The 21711-nt window shown below is 47.8% G+C and overlaps 1 protein-coding gene across 1 annotated transcript in view; it reads left to right on the top strand.

Annotated features, from left to right (window-relative positions):
* AR (androgen receptor) overlaps positions 1-21711 on the top strand; it is a 206602-nt gene that overhangs the window by 3204 nt on the left and 181687 nt on the right. The gene's annotated exons all lie outside the window — the stretch shown is intronic.

The following is a 21711-nucleotide window of genomic DNA, read 5'->3' as shown; positions in this document are numbered from 1 at the left end:
ACCAACACGGTGACCCATTTGAATCTATCGATTTGTTCGTGTGTGTGTCGGTTCCCGTAGCATAAGAATGCTGCTTTTGCTGAGACCAACTGGGAGGCCATTCTTCCTGGCCCACAGCAATGATGTCGTAGTGCTCAGCGAGTCTTAATGGACCGCGGACCACCCGGCTCCAGCTCCCCCCCCCCCCCCCGCAAGGAACTCATTTCCTTAACCAGATTCCCTCCTTACAGGGCCTTGCAATGTTTCTCTTGGGGGCTGCACTGAAGCTCAGCCATCCCATGGCTGCTTTTGAGCTTGTCATTAAAGGTGACTTTGGGGATCCTCGGCACAGGTCCTGTTTGGCTGGCCTCCTTGTTGCCTGCGGTGCCTGTGTGGATATTCTGGGTGGCGGCTGGGCCAGCCGTGGGGTCAAGTGGAGAGCGGGCACGTTTCTCCCCAGAATCCACTTTGCAAGGAACTCCGACTTCATCCCTCCCTGAGTGTCCCAGAGTGTCTCGCTCTGCCGATGGAAAGTTGAGTTCATTTGTCCAGGCAATGAAGAATCTGTCACAAGCAATAAATCCCCCATTAACATTCTAATCTGCTTTTTTTGTAAAGGAGGGTTAGCGGTGGTCGAAAGTAAGTTATTTTGAAAGCAGAGGCAGCTGACTTGATCCCCTGGTCTTGTCTCACTGATTTATGAAAAAGTATAGTAGCTGCAGGGACAGCAGTGTGGCATTTCCATCCTGTTTTTGGTTACCTAGGCATCATGAGTTTTGCTGATGCTTGAGCCCACTTAAGCTGAACCACTGGGGACTGATCCCACTGACTCCAGTAAGACTGAACAAATTTAGAGTCCGGTGGCAACTTTTAAGACTTACAAAGGTTTGTTCAAGGTATGAGCATTCATGTGCACGCGAAAGCTCATACCTTGAATGAAACTTTGTGGGACTTAAAGGTTTCATTGGACTAAACATTTTGTTCTGCTACTTCAGACCAACATGGCTACCCACTTGAATCCATCCAATAAAGTTGGTAAATGATCCTACAGATACTCCACAGATTTAAATTCTACCACTTTCAGTAGAACTTATTTCCGCCTGATGTCCTAGTCCTAAAATCCTAGCTTTGAAGCTGCACTGGAACGAGCCTGTGTGGGACTTTGGGGTACAGACCTGATGGTCTACAGCTGATTAAGAGCGTTAGGAGCTCAGTCTGCCCCAGAGATTTTGAGAGAGGCTTGCAGGCATAGAAACGGCGGCAACCAAATGTACCTTTGGTCCAGGGGTTCAGAATCAACGCAGGAGTAGCAGCAGGAAAGTAAAACGGAATGCAACCCTGCACGAAAGTCGTTGTAGGAGTAGCATTATACTTGAGACATCTTTTTGGGCATGACAAAATTTTACAAAAATACAATAAAATCAATTTCAGATTTATTTTAAGTGGTACCATATTTGTGTTTGAATCAGGTGTTGGTTTTTCAGCTGTTCGGGAAGTGCAGAGAGTGAGATTGCTAAAGCCAACGGAGTTTCTGTGATATCAGAGTGTGTTTAAGAAGATTGTATTGAGGCTTATCTCTGCCTGGTCTTCTGTCAAAGGTTGGATCCGTCTGCCATTTTTCTGCAGTCCTCCGACTGTTTCTGCCGCCCTTTGGCCTTGTTGTGCCCCTCAGCACCTGTCTGAAGAGCTCCCATTCTAGTCACAGAAGAGTGCTCCCATAGCAGTGCTAAACTGTTACCAACTTTTTCAGATGTTAGCTGTTTTGTACCAGCAGATGCCTACAGAAAATAATTTTCTCTTTTTCAGTGGTGCTTTGATGCCAAGAGGCTGTAGCTACTGTTATCTGATAAAAAGGGAATTTAATGCCAGGTCTCCTGAGGGTGAAAACACTGATGTGCATATTTTCCGGTGCATGTCCGTATAAGTTGCAGTAATCAGACTTGCCCAGTCTATGCGTCGGGATGCAGTACAAAGTGAAAACGAAACTTTCACGCAGGGATCTCAACAAAGGGCCTACAGGTCCTCCCAAAGAAGACTTTTGGGTGCAAGTGTTTTTAGAAATACAAGCTATCTTTTGAGTACCACATGTACTCATACTACTTTCCGAAAGGGGTACTGTAAGATTAATGTATAGTTTCATGGGCTGAGACTCAGATATGCAGATACCTGATAGATTGGGGTGGAGAATCCGGACTCTGCTCTGGCCAGTTTTAAATGAATCAGAGCAAACCTCGCTAGGTTGAATACAGTTGACTGTCCTTCCCCTCCTTAACATTTATCTTGGGCCTAATCCAGTTCTCCATTTGATGCACCTGGAATAGGTCTTCACGCTTTATGACTGTACTTTCCCATGGCTGCGTTAGAGAATTGTGGTATGTCTTTTATTTCTGAACCAAGTATGATTCTGGTGGCACCATTAAGACCAACTAAATTTTATTCCAGGAGTAAATATGCCAAAGTGTATCCCTTGGATAAAACTTCACTGTAAAACAACTTGGTTCCACAGTGGGCCTGGGAAGCGGGGTCCTCCTTGCGTGCTCAGCAGTGTGATGACTCCCACGTCCAGCTCAGGGCCCCTTTCACGGCGATTGGTGGGGAAACTTCCCTGGCTTTCCCAGGAGTCCTGCTGCAGCTCCGTTTTCACCCTCTTTCCCACCGACCACGTGAGCAATGCCTTGCCGTTCCTTTCCTTCTCTGGCAGCTCGATTCAGCTCGTGGTTTTGTGGCCCAGTGGCCTAAGAAAGTGTAAAACAAGGACAGTGTAGATGTTTATAATCTCATATATATATTCCATGTTACAGATTAAATCATTTAAGTAAAAATATATATTTAAAATTATGAACCAGGGGCCCTGTACTTTTCAGTCTGGCTGTGATACTACAAGCTAGGAGAGGGTTTATTTCTCTGCAGGCAGGTTGTTTGTAAATGGCCTGCTTACGTTTCCTCATGCGCCATTGCGCTGAAGAGACTTCGGCTCCCGAGGCTGCTGCTGACTCCCTCCCATTAAGTTCTGTGGCAGAATTCAACAAGTGTGTGTTTCCCAATGAAAGCAAATAATTGGAAACAAACTTATCTTCACGAAAAACACGCGCGCGCACACACACACACACACACACACACACACACACACACTGCTTAACATTCCCATAGATCACTGGAATTCCTGCATGAAATGTTACGCTTGGCTGGGTCAGTGTGGCAGAATATCCCAACTTGTTGGCCCTAAAGGTCTGCTTATAGTTGGGCTGTTCCTTCTTCCTCGTCAGTTTGACTGTGTTCACGTTTGATCTCATTTGTCTTTTTTCCTTCTTTGCTTCTGACTTTTCTTCTTCATGAATATTAAATATGCTGGTGATTCTGAGGGAAGCCCCGTCTACCTAGGTTTGTGCAGGGGGGGGCAGCCTAGGCTCACACTAAGTTGGTAGTCCCAAAGGTCGGTCGGTCGGTCGGTCAGGACATGCCTCCGAGCCCACCTTGTCCTTTAGAGTGCTTGAATTGCGTTTGACAGCAGAAGGGCGGCTTTGTATTTACCTCTTTTTTTTCACTCTCCGGTGTTTAAGTAAAGAGCAGAGAAAATTGCGTGTGGTCTTCCCCTTGTTGCTATCAATTCAGATCAGTCTCCTTAGAGGTTGTTTATTCTCTAAGGAACATACTTGCTGCGTAACTTTATGATTAGCTGCCTGGTGAGTGGCTTTTGATTTACTTGCCAGATGGAAGGAGATAAGCAGTGAATACATTGTCAGTTCTGTGATAAGGGTTTCTGATTTATACCCACAGTCCCCCTCTTAAAGCAAAGAACTGAAGCCATGCTGTGGCTAAGGAATTAGTCTTTGCTTTCCCTTTCACCAGCTTTTTCTGTTGAGGAATCCATCCCTTCGCTTGGCACATTGGCCGTGGCTCTGTGTGTCCAAAGAGCATGTTAGATAACTAGTCCAGGGCGCCTCTTGCCAGCCTGTTGCATGGATCAGGGCAGGAGAGATTTCAGGCTTCTCATTCTCCCCCACAGCTATGAGGGCAGGAAAGGCTCTCACATCCACTGACCAGCCCACATTCAGGCTATGGTTATGTACTAGCCATAAACCGTTGCTAAACTGGATAACTTACTGAGTTTAAGTCTCTACGGATCCTAGAATCATTCCTTAGATTCCCTATTTCTTCTATTACTAATGTAGAAAATGTCTCTAGTGCTCCCCCAGATAACCTCTCAAGGCCACCTCCCAGGTAAGAGACCTGGCTGCTGACATTCCCTGGGATGGGTGCTGGAGCGGAAGGAAGGGAAACGGCCAATCCCTGTTTTAGGAAGCATCAAAGGCCGGGTGGGAAACAGGCTCGGGCACCCAACAAGTGGATGCTGATGGCGAAGGTTGTTTTGACATCCCCCCCCCCCCCTGTTCTCCAGAGCTGTGGTGCCCGGGGGTTTGATGAGGGCTTTTAAACCTTTGGTCCTAGTGCTGATGACTTGTATTTTTACGGCAATGCTGTTGAACCTGTCCAAAGTGCTTTGGCTTCACCTCTGAGTAAACGTGAACGGTATCTGCACGTTTGAGAGCCTGGGGTTAGTTTCCTTTGCAGCAGTGAAATGTCTGGAAGGGAATCCTGTTTCCCCCCAGACACCCTGCTCCACTTTCCATGCCTTGGCAGGTGCCCTCGTGGTGGCTCTTTGGGGTCCCCCTCCACTGCCCTGGCTGGTCTACTTCAGGAGGTTAAAAAGGATCCCATCCCCTGCCCGCTGCTTTTGCCATGATATTCCACTCACCTTCCCTTTCCTGCTTGATCTTGGAATAATTTCCCCTCTCATAGGTGTTCCTTGCCTGTCCCCTGCCATACTTGATACATCTCTGTATTTCAGCTGCTGCTTCCTTTGCTGCCACGGAGGGGACCGGGTCTGACCAGAGCTTGCTGGCAGAGCCTTGATCAGGGTCTGTTCTGTGTCTCCTGCCGAACACATTGGCTCCTTTTCACTTGTGGGGCCTGCTTGAATTTGCTTCTGGAACCAGCGAGATTGAGGGTGAAAAAGCCAATCGTAAAAAGCACCTCCTCCTCCTTTGACCCCAGTGTTGAAACTTGTCTCGAAAATGCGGCTTGGAGAGAGAACTGGGCAGGAAGGGGAGTGACTTGAGTTGCCCGAATCCTCCTGAAAGCGTCTGTGTTCGACACACAGGTGCTGCTTTCCCAGAATTCCCTCAGTTGTGAAGGAGATGTCAGTTCAATCAACCTGCTGACTACACCTAAAAATTACGGAAGGGAAGGCAGGCAATTAAGCGTGCCTTGATTGCGCCAAACGGCCTGGCAGGTTACTGTTCAGAAACCCACTAGCAGTTCTTTGAGGGACGGTAGCGTCAGCATCATGTCCGGGCCACTCGCCTCTGAAAGGGGCAAAGAGCATTTCAGCCTATTCGGTCAAGAAACTGTTCAAAGGCGAGGCTGAAACTGCCCCTGAAGAAGCATCTTAGAGGAAGGCAGCAGAGATGTAAACAGGACTTGCCTCCTCGTGTATTTGTTCCAACGGTTGTTGTTTTTTTGAAATGGCCGGATGGACTGGGGAAGCAGCTAAATGGATTAAACAAATTACAGGGAGAGAAATAAGCTGAAATGGTCAAGGTGGGCACACGGCTAGCCTTTGCAACCACATTTTCCCTAACTCTCTTATGCTGCTTCATTGCCCACCTCTGCCATTTATTTGCTAATTATACCTTGACTTTTTGTGTTCTGATGTAAAATAGATGATTATCTTTCCAGAGAAGCTACCACCTCTGTCCCTGTATGTACATGCGTGCTTTTGGTGATGGTTCTTTTTTCTTTTTAAACATCAAACATACTATTTACGGATCGGCTGTACTTCTGATGAGGTTAGCCATTCAAGTCGAGTCTGACTCTTGATGATACTGCTAATGAATCCTTGAGGAATTATCACAATGTCTGTTAAAAATAATAAAACAGAAATAGAAATGAAAGGCGCCAGCATAAGTGAGGAGAAATCATTTGAGAGTTTTAAACTATTTTTTTCCTCCATTAAAATATTGTTTCCCTAAGAATATACCACATTCTTGACCAAACCAATCCTTGAGCATTTGCATCTTGGAGTACGATACTGAAAACGGGTTGCAGACCACAGTGGGGGGGGGGCTTCCCTCGGGGTCTGTATTTTGGAGCAAGACCTTACTTTTTTGTTTATCCTGGTCAGCATGGGTAACCTATAACACAGTCTTCATCCAGAGGTAGCCATAAGTTTATTTGAAACAAATTGAGCTGTCCACTGATCATAAGTAATTTGCCCCATGGATTTCACTGAAGTTAAGCACATCTGATTTCCTCTCTGGATTGGGGCCTTCGTATGTGAAATGTAGGATCTGTAGATGGCTTTTTCCCTGTGTTTGACATAATGTTGAATTTATCACATCCCTTCTTTTCTGTTAATTTACCACATCACTTTAAGTAGGCTTGCTCTTCTATAATTTGGATACTGTAAACAATATTGAGGATGGCATATATGTTGCAAGCAATTAAGTCTTCTGAAACACTCTGGGGTTCCTGGAACATGTTGATCTAACTTGTTATGCATTCAGCGAAGTTCTTTGTTGGAGATAATTTTAAATGTTTGAAAATTCTGAAAATGCCAATCATTTGCATGCAGTTTAGGGTTATATACGTGCGGCAGGGATTGGCGAAAGTGAAACTAGTTCAGTGGGAGTTTTGAACTCCAACTTCAAGAAGATGGTAGTTTAAAAAAAAAAACATGGTCCTGTTGGCGTCTATAAAAATAGGATTGTCCCCTCTTCTCTAATGGGTGCCTCTGACCTTTTCTTTCAATGTAATGGCAACAGTATGCAGATATTTCTTTTGAAGATTAATGGCGTGTGGAGGAATGTTGCTTCTGAAACCTGCTCTTCTGGCCCACTTTCAGATATGCTCTCAAAGTCCATGGTCCCGAGGACCCGTTTTATGTCCTCTGAATGCTAGGCAATCGTGAAAATCATTGATGTGATAAACGCCTTGGCTCCTTTTCCTCCTTTCTCTTCCTCTTCACCTCTTCGTAACCTTTATCTTTATTAGTGAGAGTGAACCAGAGACTGTCTGGGTCACTTTATCTGCTGTGCCTGCTCTCTGCCTCGCTTTCCTTTGCTCCCAGCAGGTCTTGAAGTCATGAACTTTGGAACCTGCTAGGAAATGTAGGAATGAGCTGAGCCACGGAACTGGTCACCCGTATGATTTGCTTGTGTGTATGTCCTGCAGGCACACACATTATTCGTAGGGTCCCTACACTGGACTTCATGTGCTTTATTATCCTGCAATGTCTCTGCTGACTGTATGGAAGCCTCCCACTTAGGCACATGCTGCCTGGCCACATGGTTCAAATGCATTATGGTTCTGGCTTATTGCACAGATGCACACACACGGTGTGTCATTTAGGGCGGTTGCTGCTTCTCCAGTGTCCTTTTCACCTGGAGACTTGCCAAACCTTGACCTCTCTGTCTTCCAGAACTAAGTTTAGGTCCAGTACCACCTTTACAGCCTCTTGTGGCGCAGGGTGGTAAGGCAGCCGACATGCTGCCTGAAGCTCTGCCCATGAGGCTGGGAGTTCGATCCCAGCAGCCGGCTCAAGGTTGACTCAGCCTTCCATCCTTCCGAGGTCGGTAAAATGAGTACCCAACTTGCTGGGGGGTGAACGGTAATGACTGGGGAAGGCACTGGCAAACCACCCCGTATTGAGTCTGCCAGGAAAACGCTGGAGGGCGTCACCCCAAGGGTCAGACACGACTCGGTGCTTGCACAGGGGATACCTTTACCTTTACCACCTTTAAAAACAACCAGGTAATTCTGGGTATAATTTTTCATGTGATTCATGTATACCACTGATTAAAATTTGTACCACTGATTAAAATTTGTTGGTCTTAAAGGTGGCATTGGGGGTCAAATGTTGTTCTGTTTTTTCAGACCAACATGGCGACCCACCTGAATCCATCAGAAATGCATGTGGCCAGTAACAGGGAGGGAAGAAGTAAGATAGTGGGATGTTCAATTGCATATGCCCTTCCTTTGGTTGCAGACTACGGGGATTAGAATCCTTATTTTATACATCTTTTAGCAGGCTTGTCAAGTTCTTTTCCTCTATATTCTTTCATGCTAATAACAAAAGCCACTTGCCAAAAGGTAACGGAGACAGGGTTTTGAATGGAGTTTTTACAAGGACAATACAAACATATTGGACTGAATGTCCCCATCCTTTGGGGTGGGGGTAACCTACAAGTCCAAATTTACCTGGTATGGTGAACCTGACTCATCCAAGACTGTCTCAAGGCACTTTTGGTACCCTTGTCCCCTGTTTCCCAAATTGTGGGTCACAGGGTCCCTCCTCCTCATGCTTTCCCATGCAGTACCTACCAACTCTTCAGGCTGTCCTGCTTCTCCAGCTATTACTGTAAATGTAATAATAATGAGACAGATTCCCCCTCCCCCAGTAGTTGGAAAGGTAGGCTGAAAAGAAGAATGTGAGACACCAACAAGGAGGAAGAGGAGAGAAATCATTTCGAAGTCGGTGGGAGTTGCCATGTGGTTTTGTAGCCCCCTCTTGAGTCCTGGCCCACAGGCTGGGAAATACAGCATGTGTCATCTCTCTTGTGAACTGTCTTATCTCCCTCTGGAGTTCCCTCTCCCTTTAATGAAAAGATTCTTAGAGAAACCTCGAAATTGCTGTGAATTGCCATAAAAGTAATATGTAATCAGGATCCGTCTTGAGGGCACCCTGTTAATAATGGTACTTTAAAAATTTTTAACCTGCCTTTTCAGCATTGCTCCGGGGAGGTAACAACATTAAATCCACATGCAAAAGTTAAAAAACATTAACAATCTTGCTGATGCCCCCATCTTAGATTCCCAGATGGAGGGTGGTGGCACATCTCCCAACTGTCCTCTTCCCAGCAGTGAAGACAGCATTTATTGTTAGAAGTTATTTTTGGCCCTGACTATAAGCCTGGGGGAACAGTTCCGTCTTGCAGGCTCTGGGCAGCTGGTCTAGAGTGGAGGCGGGAATTTATTTAGACCAGGGGTAGTCAAACTGCGGCCCTCCAGATGTCCATGGAGGGCGAATGCTGGCAGGGGATCATGGGAATTGTAGTCCATGGACATATGGAGGGCCGCAGTTTGACTACCCCTGATTTAGACCGTCGTGGGTCTTCTCCCTTACACGCTGATTTTCTATATGCAAGGATTTCTTTTAAAATGGAGACATATTCAGTCATATATTACCTTTGAATTGGTATACTCCGGAATCAATTTTATTGCCTAATCAACTGTACATTTAGGCCATGTAAGGAGCGCGCTGCCTGCCTCTTGTAAAGAAACCCATAAACAATTTATTGGGCTTTAAAGATAAGTTATCTTTCTCAGAAAGCAACAGAAAAGTTGCCTGGACCTGATCCCATAACTGAAGAAAGCAGGTCAGAGAAAAAGAATAAAGGCAAGTCCATAAGCACCTCACAAGCAATTTGGGTGTCTCATTTGGTGTCTGGACACTAAAGGTTGATTCAGAAAATTGCCTGCCTCACATCTCTGCTTGATAGAATTCTTCTTGGCTCTCTGTGTCAGTGAAGAAGACCAGGTGGTGAAATGTGGGGTTTGCTTCCAGAGGAAGTGGTGGGGGCTGCTTGCATAGGCGGCTTCCAAGGGGGGGTTAGACTGCTTCATGGAGATGAGGGAGATCTGTCAGTGGCTACAAACCTCTGGATCCCAGAGCCAGGAGGCAGCATCAGGGCCTTGCTTGTTGGGGCTCCAGAGGATGGCTGTGGTGGGAGATGGGATGATGGACCAGATGAGCCGCTGGTGTTGCTACGGCTTGTTCTGGCCTTCCTGGAGGCGTTTCGGGGGAGCTCACATGTCCCTTTCCAGCTGCCTGGTTTCTTTGGGAAACTGATGTGGGCAGCCTTGAACTGGGAAGAATGATGCTTGGGGGGATGTGCCCAGGTTAGTTCTTACAGTTTACCCTCCACAAGGATTCCCATCTTCCGATTTATGCTGCCATCATCCTTGGCTGCTGAAGAACAAATGAACCCAGTTAATGGGTAGCCCTTTGGGAGGTAAACTCTCAAGCATATAAATTATGTAGGTCTGCCATATGGCCCCGGGGTGGGGGTGGGGGGGGGGCTGGCAAATTTGAAGGAGGCCATAGACTGGAAATTGTGAGAAGGGGAGGCCAAAGGGTATCTGGGGTGGGGTCCTGCTAACTGGATTGATAGAATACCCTTTTTGTCACTTTTTACACAATTAATTGCTAGAAAGTTCAACCTTCGTCAAGGGGGGGGAGGAATCATGTCACCCATTCAGTTGTGTGTGCTTGAATTGAAAAAGAAAATAATAATAATGTGCATGCTTCTCTTGCTCTAATGTTCCAGAAATACATCTTGCATCTCTAGAAGGCAAGGTAAGTTCACTCTTAGCTTAGGCCTTTATTAGCATAGCCAAGTAGCTGGCCTACTGTATGGGGCCCTGGAACCTGTGAAGAACTCCTATAAGGGCCATGGGGAAAACACACTTGACAGTGACCAGTACACGGAGCCAGTGCCAGGGTCTCTAAGAAACACAATTGGCCATAATAAGATGATCGCACCTGAAGCAGCAATGAGATGGATCAAGCAGAGTCACCTGAAATTCAGCCCTTCAAAGCCCTTCATGTGGCTGGGCAGGAAAGGGCCAAGCAAGGAAGCTGCCTGGATGGTGTTCAGCTTATGGCTGTCCATGAGCTTAAGAATTTGGGGGTGATTTTGGTTGCCTCCCTTACTATGGAGGCACAGGTCACAAGAGTAGCTCAGCTGGTGTTTTTCCATCTTTGCCAGGCCAAACTCCCTGCCTGTCCCTGGAGCACCTAGCCACTGTGATCTTTGTGATGGTCACCTTTGGGCTGGACTTCTTGTATGTGGGCTGACCTTTATCCCTGACCTGGAAGCTACAATTGGTCCAGAATGCAGCTTCCCAGGACCTCAGGGGTACTCCCTGGAGGGCCCATATCTGTCTCATCCTTCAACAACTGCCCTGGTTGAATTCCAGATCAGGTTTAAGGGTCTCATTCTTACCTTCAATGTGATCTGAGGTCCAGGCCCAGTGAGCCTTAGGGACCGCCTCTCTGCCTATGTCCCCCCAAGAGCCCTGTGCTTTGCTAGTTCCAACAAACTAGTAGTCCCTGGTCCCAAGGAAGTATGTCTGGCTTCAACTAGGGCGTGGACCTGTTCTGTCCTGGACCCTACTTGGTGGAAGGAGCTCCTGGAGGAGATCAGGGCCCTGCTGGAGCTATCCCAGTTCTATAAGGCCTGCAAGACAGAGCCCTTCCTCCAAGCATTTGGTTGGGACCAGTGATCTTGATAACTTATGGCCCCCCAGATACTTATGGCCCCCCATGAACAATGCCCTCCAATAGGCTATATCTGAAGCTGCTGGTGACACTATGTTGTGATTTTTAATAATGTGACTTCCTACAGTTTTAAATATTTATGCTTTATCAATGAACTAGAAAATAAGCCTGCTGTACTCTAAATACAGCGGAGGCTAGCGGTTCGTCCGCCCCCCCCCCCCGCGGTGCGGCCTACCTGAATGAAATGTAGGTGAGGGGGGCCGGAGTCCGAGCCGGTCTGTGTGTGGGCGGGGCAGAGGCTGCTGGCTCCGCCACCACCGCCACTGGCGTGCTCCAGCCCTGTCGCTGCCGGCCCTCCCGGAGCTGGGGCCACTGGGCGCGGCCGGCTGTGTGGGGCGGCGTCGAGGCATCTTCTTGGCGGCCGTGGCCGCCGTAGCCGGACCCTCCAGGCCGCTGACCTGCCCTCTCCAAGGCGAAGCAGGTAATGGTGGCGGGCGGCTGCATGCGGCCGAATTCGGAGGGGGGGCGGATTGGTCAGTCCAGCGGCAAGGGACCAATTGCGAGCCGCGCAGCCGGACTGACAATTCATGCCTGCCGATTGGGTCCTCCGATTGTCAGTCCGGGGGAAGGGGCCTATCGGCACCCTTCCTCATCCCGGACAGGGCCCGCCGACAGAGCCCTTACTGTTTTATTTTATCCGCTCCGCAAGGAGCGGTTAAAGATGTGACTGTTTGTTGTATACCACCCAGAGCTGCAAGGGAAGGTCAGTATATAAATAAAAGGCCTGCAATAGGCACCGTTCTCCCTGGCACAGCTTCCAGGCCCTCTGCCTGCCTTTGAGTCCTCCCTCCCTCCCTCCCATGCTGAGGAACAAGCCCTTCTCGTTGTCATGCAGCCGTCTGATGCTCAGGGAGAGCAAAGGGCTGTAATAAACAATAATTACCTTTCTGCGTAGTGCTTGGTGAGAGCTGAAGGTAGCTCTGATCACCCTGAGGGAGTCCTGGGAGCCACGGAGGAGAGGAGACCCAACACCTTTTCTATAGCTGGCAAGTCAAGAGCAGCCGGGCTTCCTTCGGCTTTGCTTGTCGTCTTTGTGATGTCGTGGCTATGATAAGAGAGCCAGCTTGTGTTGCGAGGATTCAAGGTCCTGGCCAGATCTCCTTGTGTCTCGCTCACGTCATTCCTGGGAGCCTGGAGAAGAAAAGAAACAGGAGAGGAGCAGCCAGAAGGGCCTTTAGGGTCAGGGCAGACTCAGGATCCCAAAGGATGTTTTTTCCCCTTTCTGGCCTTAGAATTCCTCCTCTGCGGAGTGCATTTTAGTCCTTGCTCCAGAATGCTCTGAATGGCATGGGTGGTCCTCTGTTCCTCCAATAACTGAAGAGTGGCTGCAAGTCCGTCTTCCTAGAGGATCCACAGAAGAAGAAGAAGAAGAAGAGTTGGTTCTTATATGCCGCTTTTCCCTACCCGAAGGAGGCTCAAAGCGGCTTACAGTCGCCTTCCCTTTCCTCTCCCCACAACAGACACCCTGTGGGGTGGGTGAGGCTGAGAGAGCCCTGATATCACTGCTTGGTCAGAACAGTTTTATCAGTGCCATGGTGAGCCCAAGGTCACCCAGCTGGTTGCATGTGGGGGAGTGCAGAATCGAACCTGCCAGATTACAAGTCCGCACTCCTAACCACTACACCAAACTGACAGGGAAATAATTCTTTACCACCTCCTCTGCTCCCTTGACAGAACTCTGTCTACCCCTTCTCTTTCTGTCTGTTTTCTTTGGTAGTTCCTCAGTGACATGTGACCAGTGGGGGTTTTTTTTATGTTTTGCATGTATTTTAGCTGTTTTTAATCCTTTTAAATGTTTTAAGTACGTATGTTTTGGAAGGGGGAAGGGTGAGTTTAATGGCTCTGGAATATATTTTTAACAAGTTTTAAATCATTAATGGCCATTTCCTGGCCCTTGTGAACAAATAGCTAAAATAACAGGAGAAGCAAGTGACCTTTGGAGTAAAGATGCTCACAAGATGAGTAAGAAAACCTTCCCCGCTCCTCATTTGGAGGGGGGTTTGGGGGCTGTGGGCAGGGACCTCACCTTGGACAACCGACTGTTGGGCTTTTTAGCCTGGGTTTGGGAGTCGGCTGAGGGAAAGAAGCTTGTTTCAATCATAGAGTTGGAAGGGACCTCCTGGGTCATCTAGTCCAACCCCCTGCACTATGCAGGACACTCACATCCCAATTGCTCATCCACTGTCACCTGCCACCCCCTTGAGCCTTCACAGAATCAGCCTCTCCATCAGGTGTCTGTCCAGCCTCTGCTTTAAAATCTCCAAAGATGGAGAACCCACCACCTCCCGAGGAAGCCTGTTCCACTGAGAAACTGCTCTGACTGTCAGGAACGTCTTCCAGAGGTTTAGACGGAATTTCTTTTGAATTAATTTCATCCCCTTGGATCTGGTCCGTCCCTCCAGGGCAAGGACAAATGAGCATTCCCTGTTCAAGGCCCACTGGTGTCTGCATCTGCCAGTTTTGTAGAAATCTGGAGAAAGAGCCGCCTCGGCCCTGCTGAGGTTCCCTGTCCAGAGAAAGAGAAACCAAGTCTCCCCTCCGTGGGTTTCACTTCATATCTGAGAGCCAGTTTTCCTTCTTTATGTATTGAAGTCCTTTTTCATTTTCACCTGTGTCTTGCCCTTCAAGGCAAAAAGAGAAGCAGCAAGGCTCCCTGTCTACCATCACCTGTGCGTGAGTCAAGTTGCTGGTGACTTAATGACCTCCAAAACATCCTGTCTTTCCTTTTATTGAGCCCCTCCATCTCGTGCTGGCCCTACCCCTTTTTTCTACTTTCAGATTTGCCTAGCAGTATTGTATTTTCCCGTGACTCTTGTTTCCTCACGATAGCCTCAGCTTGCATCAAGGGAAAGTTCAGGCTTGATTTGATCTAGAACTAACTTATTTGACTTTTTTACTATAGTTCTTTTATTGTATAAAAGTTTCCTTCAGTCCCACATTGGATTTTTCCTTAGACTAAGGGGACCAGATTGTCCCACTTTTGGAGGGACATCTGGGGGCACCTGGCAAATTGTACTTATGTTGAAATTTTAAAAATATATAATACAATACTATTTTTGCATTCTTTGCATTCTATGAAACTTTTTGTTGCTCCATGTAGACCAAATTTTTAATCAAGACCCCCCCCCCCAGTCAATGGTATCCTGCTTTACCTATGTTAAAATCTGGTCACCTTCACTTAGACTAAACATGAAGACAGATCTTTGAGAGAAACAAACAGTTCCCACATCAAGTTCCTTATCAGAAGTGCCTGGGCACCAGGGCCTTGTCAGCTGTAGCACCCTTACAGTTGAACCCTGCTCTTGCAGAGACTTGGCTGTTCTCCTACATTTTGGCAGGTGATTCCCGCACTTCACTGAGGGAGGCAGGAACCACTTATTCAGCGTCATTGGTGGGAGTCACCCTTCCCTCAGTTTTCTTCCTGCCTCTACAGGGAAAGGAGCTAGCTATTCTCCTTCCCTCTTACTATTTCTATTATTTCCACCTTCTGCCTCTCAGTTCTCCTCTAGCGTATACACTATTCCTCTGATTTTTCTCTCTGTCTTGCCTACAGCTATCAACTTCTGAGGAGAGAGTGAGGAGGTTTTCTAATGAGTACAGAGCTGGCGGTGACCACTTTGAAAGCACAGACAGCCATATTCTAAGACAGATATTGGTACTGTGACTGAATCAGGGCACACAGTTGGATTTCTGACAGCTAACAAGTTAGAACCGAAAAGCACGAGCCGATTCTGACTGTGATTAACAAAGACCACAAAAAAATGAGCCGAAAATGTGTGCAAAAAAGCACCACAAGGAGAGGGGCATTGTGGAGACCCAGGCTCGTTCATTACAGCTGAACCCAGAGGCCATTTTATATGCTCTCAACGAACTTATACCAAATAGCTCTAGGCTTCCACCAGCCAAATGGGTGATGAAATATGATTGGACTCCAACTGCTCTGGAGAATCCCCACAACACTGGGCTATTCAGCATGGCTCTGAGTTCTTCCCCTTCCTGAGTCAAACCATGAGAGAAGAAATCTCAGGTCTTTGCCGAAAGGGTGGCCCCTTCTTAGGCAGATTCCCAGCCTTGTTGTCCTCTCCCCCTCCTCAAGAAACAAAGGTCAAGAAATCTGATGGTCTAATTGAAAAAGGTCTGGATGGCCTACCAAGGCAACTCAGAAAGAGGAATGGAATCACCTGCTGATGGTTGACTCCTCAGACTGTGGCTACACCAGATTGGTGGAGTGGTTAGGAGTGCGGACTTCTAATCTGGTGAGCCGGGTTTGATCCCATACTCCCCCACAAGCAACCAGCTGGGTGACCTTGGGCTTGCAACAGCCCTGATAAAACTGTTCTGACCGAGTAGTGATATCAGGGCTCTCTCAGCCTCACCCACCCCTCAGGGTGTCTGTTGTGGGGAGAGGAAAGGGAAGGCGACTGTAAGCCACTTTGAGACTCCTTTGGGTAGAGAAAAGCGGCATATAAGAACCAACTCTTCTTCTTCAGTAATATCAGGACTCTCTCAGCCTCCCCTCACAGGGTGTCTGTTGTGGGGAGAGGAAAGGGAAGGCGACTGTAAGCCACTTTGAGTCTCCTTTGGGTAGAGAAAAGCGGCATATAAGAACCAGCTCTTCTTCTTCTTCAGTGATCTCAGGGCTCCCTCAGCCTCACCCACCTCACAGGGTGTCTGTGGTGGGGAGAGGAAAGGGAATGTGATTGGAAGCCACTTTGAGACTCCTTCGGGTTGAGAAAAGTGGTATGTAAGAGCTAACTTTTCCTCCTCCTCCTCCTCCTCCAATAATAATAATAATAATAATAATAATAATAATAATAATAATAATAATGATAATAATGATAATAATGATAATAATGATAATAATGATAATAATGATAATGATGATGATGATGATGATGATGATGATAGGAGTTCCAATCTGATGAGGAAGATGATACAGATTCCTGATCATTCCCTTATTAGGCAAGTCACTGGCTGTACTAGTCTTAATATGGTCTCCAGTGGCAGATGAGCAAAGGAACTGAGAATAATTTCAGATTACAGGAAAATCAGTATTTCCCCCTCCCCCAAGCTGAGCATAACTCAAAGGCATTCCCTCTGACAGAATTAGATGACAGCAGAGTGGGCTAGACTATTGGTAACCAACTGTTCCTTGCATTCATTAATACAGATTGTGCTGCCTGACTAAAAGACCTTTTACTGCCTGACTAAGGTAATTGTGTAGCCCCCTCTAGTGGTTGCACCCATCACTGCACTACAATCTGTGGATGGAGAGGGAGACCTTAAGAAAGCATATTTTGCCTAGGAAAAGGCACATGAGGCCTTGTCAACAGCAACCGGAGCATCTATTGCTGCTGCCATAATATCTAGAGCTGCAATCCTATGATCCAGAAAGACTCTGCAATTAATACCAGTCAGTAATTGCACAATGACTAGAGGAGCCAACAGGCTACTAAAAGCCATTTCTTTTCAGCTGGCCCAATTTTGGTCTTTCTTTTCTAATTTTCTTTTCTAGAGCCATGACTTCAGGCAGCAGTATTAAACAAATACTGCCCAGTTTTTAGTATCTTATCAGGAAGTCTTAGAAGCATCATCATCATCATCATCATCATCATCATCCAGATTGGGCAGTTGTGTTTCCTCACTTAACCTTTTTGAGAAGGCATTACCACACAAGACACCACCAAAGCCAACCACAGACAGAGTCAGGTGCCTAATACAGGAATACACAGGCAAAAGCTAAGCGTGGTCAGTACACTGGAAACAAGTGGAAAACTTGAGAAGAAACAATCCTCTTCCAGTCTGAGTCTAAATTAATTGCTGCTCTCCGAGGATCCAGGAAGGCTAAAGAGACATAACTCTCACAGGCTTGAGGACCTCTCCACTCTCAAGACCTAAAAAGAAAAGTTGTGCAAAAAGAAAACCTATTTCCTAGCCTCTCTCTACATTTCTTTCATGATGGCACGTCACAGGTGTAGAAGAAGAAGAAGAAGAGTTGGTTCTTATATGCCGCTTTTCCCTACCCAAAGGAGGCTCAAAGTGGCTGACATTTGCCTTCCCTTTCCTCTCCCCACAACAGATACCCTGTGGGGTGGGTGAGGCTGAGAGAGCCCTGAGATTCCTGCTCGGTCAGAACAGTTTTATCAGGGCTATGAGGACCCCAAGGTCACCCAGCTGGTTGCATGTGGGGAGCGCAGAATCGAACCTGGGATGCCAGATTAGAAGTCCGCACTCCTAACCACTACACCAAACTGGCTTATGGAGACTTATGGATTCCCAGAGATTCCTGAATGTCCTGCGGGACCCGATGCCCTCCTGCGTCTCACTACCGGCCTTGGTGGAGGACTGGGAGTCCCGCCTTTTGGCCACTATCAATGAGATTGCTCCTAGGCACCCTCTCCGCCTTCGCCTCAAACAGGCTCCGTGGTATACCCAGGAGCATCGGGAGAGGAAGAGGGAAGTAAGACGGCTTGAGTGAGAGTGGAGGAAGACTCGCGATGAAGCGACAAGAAGGTGTATGAGAATGTGGTGAAAGCGGCGAAACGAGACTTCTACGCCGTGGAAATCGCGTCCGCGAGCTCACACCCGGCACAATTATTTAGAGTAATTCGATCTCTCACAGCCCTTGAAGATGGGCGCCAAATGGTAAGGAAATTGGATTTGAGCTGTGCGGCTTTATCGAGCTATTTCGGACAAAGTTCTGTCGCTCCTCCGCAATCAACTGCCATGGTTGATACAGTGAGTGAACTGGAGGCTCCGTGGCCGTCCCAGGAGTTGGTGTTTAGGCGGCTCTCATTAACCGAAGTGGACAGACTGCTAACTTCAGTCTTGGTTGCTGAAATCAGGCGACCAACAGGTAGGAGGTCCCTTGAGGGAGATTATCAACCTCTCCTTAACATCTGGAGAGTTCCCCGAGGGACTTAAGGAAGCCGTGGTGCGCCCTCTGCTGAAAAAAGCCACGCTAGACCCGCGGGACCCCGTCAGTTACCGCCCAGTCTCGCATCTTGCGTTTCTGGGAAAGGTGAGATACAGTGGGCCACGGCGGACCAGCTTCTAGCATTTCTGGAGGAAACTTCATACCAGCCTGGCTCCCATCCTGGCCACGGGGTGGAGACCGCGCTGGTTGCCCTGACGGATGACATCCGGCACCAGCTGGACCAAGGTGGTTCCGCCATACTTGTGCTCTTAGATCTGTCAGCCGCATTTGATGTGGTTGACCACGAGATATTGGCACACCACCTCGCCGGAACCGGGACTGTGCTACAATGGCTGGTCTCCTTTCTCCGGGACCGGGCGCAGAGGGTTGCAGTGGGGGATGAGTTATCGGACCCCTGCAAACCTGGTGTCCCTCGGCTAACGTGAGACGGCATGGGGGAGGGGGGTTAGTGGGGTTAGTGTTCGTCTGCAGGGCTTTCCGCAGGGCCTGCAAGACGGAGCTCTTCCGCCAAGCATATGGTTGAGGCCAGGGCGGGCGGTCCCGATATTGGATCTGGGCTCCGTGTGTCCATCTGAATGATCGGATTGCCTCACTCCCATATTACCAGCAACCTGGTGTCCCTCGGCTAACGTGAGACAGCATGGGGGAGGGGGGTTAGTGTTCGTCTGTTGCCTAATAATGCTGATAATGTGGATTGGTTGGCTTTAATGGGTTTTAACGATGGGTTTTATTGTAATTTTTTACCCTGTAATCCGCCGGGAGCCTAAGGGAATGGCAGCATAAAAGTCAAATAAATAAATAAATAGGAAGGGCAGGGGGGAGGGTCATAAGATGGAGTAAATTTGCTGGGCTTCTGGCAGGAAGGCCTGCCATTCAGGTGTCATTTCAGCCTCAGCCATAGGACTGGTGGGACAGCTCTGCTTTACAAACTTTGTGGAGCTGATTAAGGTCCTGCAGGGCTCTGATCTCAGGTTGAACACAGATCATAGAATCATAGTAAGGCCCTCTTAGCCTCACCCCTTTTGCAATGAACATTCCTTGCCTAGATTTCATCAAGCAAGTAGGAGAGCCTCCTGGATACAGTGCAGAGGGACCTTCAGAAAGAGGCAGTTACCGTATCTCCTCTCGTTTCCAGAGATCAGGCAGTATCAGGCAGAGAGAATAAGCCTCTCAAAGCATGACCTGCAGGAAACATTGTGAGGTGGTGGAGATAATTTTCTTTTCAGGGAATATAGAACAACCCTCAGATGGACGTGTAGGTAACAAAGACTGTATCCTGTGGCCTCAAGAACACTCTCCTGCCAGATCAAATCCTGATGTCTTGTTCTTACAAAATGATCAAAAGGCCAAAGAATTCTGGAAGACACCAGTCATCTAATGCAAATACAAGCAGTAGAATTGGTTTTGGATCAAGTTTGTTTACATTTGTTACCTCCAGGTGGAGTCATTGAGGTCAATCTCAGAGGTCCTTCAGTCAGGTGAGCTCCTGACCTCATTAGTACTTACAAAGTTTACCTTTACATATCTCTTTTCTGCCCATCACAGGTACATTCAATTCTATGTAGAGAACATCCGTCTGTAGTTCAGGGCCCTATCCTTTGGGCAAGCCATCACTCTGAGGGTATCCTAGAAGCTTTTTGTAAAATTCACAGTGTGTCTCAGTCACCTGGTCACATACCTGCACCCAGATCTCTGTGGTTTGCTGATCAGATCCAGTTCCAGACAGAGATCTATTCTGGATACACAAAAAATTATTCATCCCCTCCAGAGCTTCAGCTTCCCAATAAATCAACCCCACTCAGAAGCTAGAACTCTTCAGAGCACAAATAGACACAGAGCTAATTTGTTTAGTTCTTATTCCCAATGTTTTAAAAAAAAGACATGGTGGCAGCAATCATTAAAAATCATGAATCTGGAAGAGAAGAAGAAGAAGAAGAAGAAGAAGAGTTGGTTCTTATATGCCGCTTTTCCCTACCCGAAGGAGGCTCAAAGCGGCTTACAGTCGCCTTCCCATTCCTCTCCCCACAACAGACACCCTGTGGGGTGGGTGAGGCTGAGAGAGCCCTGATATCACTGCTCGGTCAGAACAGTTTTATCAGTGCCGTGGCGAGCCCAAGGTCACCCAGCTGGCTGCATGTGGGGGAGCGCAGAATCGAACCTGGCATGCCAGATTAGAAGTCTGCACTCCTAACCACTACACCAAACTGGCTGAAGAAGAGTTGGTTTTTATACCCCACTTTTCTCTATCTGGAGGAGTCTCAAAGCGGCTTACAATCACCTTCCCTTCCTCTCCCCACAACAGCCACCCTGTGAGGGAGGTAGGGCTGGGAGAGCCCTGTTATTGCTGCTCTGTGAGAACAATACTATCAGGACCGTGATGAGCCAAACATTACCCGGGTGGCTGCATGTGGAGGAGCTGGGAATCAAATCCAGGCTGCCAAGCTGGTGTAGTGGTTAAGAGGTATTCATCAAGAGGTGTTCAAGACAGCAACATGGTCCTCAATACCAACATTTCTGAAGCACTACAACTCAAATCCGTACAGTTCATCAGACATTGATGTTCGTAAAAGGGTTCCACTGCATGTTATGGAGCTTGATGATGATAACCCTGTCAGGACTTAGGCCACTGCCTGAGAGGGGGCCATTTGTTACTTTCTGGGAAGGGTTCTTCTCCTCTGAGGACAGGAGGACATCTTCTCCCTCCCCTCAATGGGATATCAGTCTACTGTAGCATTCTACGTGAGGGGTGACCACACTGTGGCTCTCCAGATGTCTGTGCACTACAATTCCCATAGGCCCCCGCCAGCATGGTATGTTAAGTTCATGGACACCTGGAGAGCCATAGTGTGACCTGTGGTGTACTATTACATACTTTGTTTCAGATTCATTCTCTTTGCTGAGGGGAGGGTAGTTCCCACCAAGGAGGCAGGAAACGGAAAGAAGCTAGTTCTGGTTTCCATGAATGAACGGTGGGAATGGATTGATCCTGCATTGAACAGGAGTTGGACTAGATGGCCTGTAGGGCCCCTTCCAATTCTATGGCTCTGTGATTCTGTGAAATACTCACCAAGATTTCCTCCTGTCCTCAGAGGAGAAGGACCATTCTCAGTAAGTCACTAATGATCAGTCTCTAGACTTCACAAATTTTAGGTAAAGGTAAAGGTATCCCCTGTGCAAGCACCGAGTCATGTCTGACCCTTGGGGTGACGCCCTCTAGTGTTTTCATGGCAGACTCAATACGGGGTGGTTTGCCAGTGCCTTCCCCAGTCATTACCGTTTACCCCCCAGCAAGCTGGGTACTCATTTTACTGACCTCGGAAGGATGGAAGGCTGAGTCATCCTTGATCTGGCTGCTGGGATTGAACTCCCAGCCTCATGGGCAGAGCTTTCAGAC

The sequence above is a fragment of the Paroedura picta genome, chromosome 13, assembly GCF_049243985.1.
Source record: "Paroedura picta isolate Pp20150507F chromosome 13, Ppicta_v3.0, whole genome shotgun sequence".
NCBI classification, from domain to species: Eukaryota; Metazoa; Chordata; class Lepidosauria; order Squamata; family Gekkonidae; genus Paroedura; species Paroedura picta.
The sequence above is the reverse complement of the archived record's forward strand: the minus strand, read 5'-3'. Positions and strand labels throughout refer to the sequence as shown.